This window comes from Oratosquilla oratoria, chromosome 41 (genome assembly GCF_046742065.1).
Source record: "Oratosquilla oratoria isolate Oo_2021 chromosome 41, ASM4674206v1, whole genome shotgun sequence".
Taxonomy (NCBI): domain Eukaryota; kingdom Metazoa; phylum Arthropoda; class Malacostraca; order Stomatopoda; family Squillidae; genus Oratosquilla; species Oratosquilla oratoria.
The window spans coordinates 16,067,544-16,070,043 of NC_134817.1; positions in this window are offsets into that span (position 1 = coordinate 16,067,544).

Consider the following 2,500-nt stretch of genomic DNA (forward strand, 5'->3'; position numbering starts at 1 on the left):
ATGATTGTGAGAATGTACTGATTTCCTTTACTTGAAGGAGGTAAAGGTCCTACACAGTCAATAAGAACTTTTTTAAATGGCTCTTCCATTACAGGAATGGGATGGAGTGGAGCTTCTACAATTTTCTGGTCGGGCTTACCTACAAGTTGACATGTATGACATGTTTTACAATATTGGGCAACATCTTTGACAACCGTGGGCCAATGGAAATGTTGGGTTATGTTGAACAAGGTCTTTCTTACCCCTAAGTGACCTGCTAAGGGAGTATCATGAGCCAATCTTAGAACATTATTCCTGAAACCAAGAGGGAGGACTATTTGATTCCTTACTTGCCATGGCTGGTCAGCGGTTGCGGTGGGTGCTCTCCATTTTCGCATTAGGACTCCGTTTTCTATATAGAAACCTCGTGACATATTTTCAACTTCTTCTGGAGATGAAACAATCTCGTACAAATTTTTAAGAGAATGATCTGACTTCTGTTCTTTGATTAATTCTGCTCTAGATAGAGAAACTGGTGAAGAAGAAGATGGGTCAGTTTGGGAGAATAGGGATTCTAAATTATAAGTCTCCTCTTCAGATTTCTTGTACTGAGATCTGGTTACAGCGCAAGCGGGAAACAACTGTAAGTTATCTGAAGGTTCTACTGAGGTCTTAGGGTTATTTGTTATTAAAGGAGAAATGACTTTGCTTCCAGCGATGTCATTGGCCAACAATAAGGATATTCCTACTATGGGAAGAGAATCTACTACTGCTACTTTAACCATTCCGGTTGTTAAATCAGACCGCAAGAAAACATTATGTAATGGACATTTTACAATTCCTCCAACTCCTTCTATCAATATATCATAACCTGTATATGACTCACCCAGATTCTGCAAGACAGAATTTAAAATCAGACTTTGCTTTGCTCCTGTGTCTCGGAGTATGGAAATAGGATATTGTTGTGAACTACTACTATGAGATATAGTTCCTGAAGATACAAATGGTTTGAAACAAGGATCATGATCTGATGAGGGGGGTTCTACATTACTTGACAATACCGGCTTCTTTGGTAGTTCATCCTGAATAGAGGATTTTGAATCATCTGATTTTATATTACTTACAAGAGTTGGTGTCTTATTGGAGAATGAGGGTGTCAGTCTCTTTCTGCAATTAGAAATGTGATGGCCAACCTGTTTACAATGTGAACAAGTTACAGGGGGATTAGTCTTAAACCTTTCCATTCTTTGCCAAGGTTGGTTTGGAGGATATTGATTGAAATCAGACCTGTAACTGAAATGTGATGGGCTAGACTGATTTTCAAAGCGTTTCTTTGGGGACCAAGGATCAGAGTAATTTGTTGAATCTGGAATATATGACTTTGACTTTTGAGATTCCATTTGTCTTGACTTAGGTTTATGATTTAGTGTGAACTCATCAGCCAATACAGCAGCTTTAGTTAAAGTTTCGGGAACATGATCATCTATAAAAATCCTAAGATCTGTCTCTAAGGTATTCTTAAACTGCTCCAATAAAATCAACTGTTTAAGTCTATCTAAGGTGTCCGTTTCACTAGCCAAACACCACCTATTGAATAACCTCTCTTGTTGAGCCGCATATTCTACGTATGTTAACTGAGGTGTCTTCCTATAATTACGGAATTTCTGTCTATAGGCCTCTGGTATTAGTTCATAAGCTTTTAAAATACAAGCTTTCATATTATCATACTCGCTTTCTGCTTCTGAAAGAGAAGTATAAATTTGCTGAGCCTTACCCTTAAATTGTGTTTGAATGATTAATGGCCAATTTTCTTTAGGGATTTGTAACTGTCGTGCCAATTTTTCCCACTGAAGAAAGAAAATTTCTGGCTCTCCTTCTGAAAATTGGGGTAGAAGTTTTACATACTTGGAAATATCTATATGACCTTCCTGAACTACGGGTTGTCTATCAACAATCCTAGCTTCTACTTCTGTCTTCTTTAATTCTAACTCTACTTGTTTCACTTTAGCTTCCTCTTCTCTAGCTTTAAATTCTGCCAATTTGATTTTAGTTTCCTCTTCTCTAGCTTTAAATTCTGCCTCAATTTGCATTTGTTTCAGTTTAGTTTCCTCCTCTTTAGCTACTTGTTTCACCTTAGCTTCCTCTTCTCTAGCTCTAAATTCTGCCTCAATTTGCATTTGTTTCAGTTTAGTTTCCTCCTCTTTAGCTTTAAATTCTGCCTCAATTTGCATTTGTTTCAGTTTAGTTTCCTCCTCTTTAGCTTTAAATTCTGCCTCAATTTGGATTTGTTTCAGTTTAGCTTCCTCCTCAATTTCTACTCTCCTGACCTTTAATTCAATCTCCTTAATCTTAAGTTCGGTTAGTCGTGCCTCTATTTCTAACCTATTTGAAGGAATTTGTATAGCTGTAATCTCTTCTGGAGATAAGATCTCATCTTCGATCAGATTTTCAACGAGTTCCTGAAGTATTTTTTTCTTTCGCAAACTTGTATCAATGTCTACTCCAAAGTGCTTGCCTATTT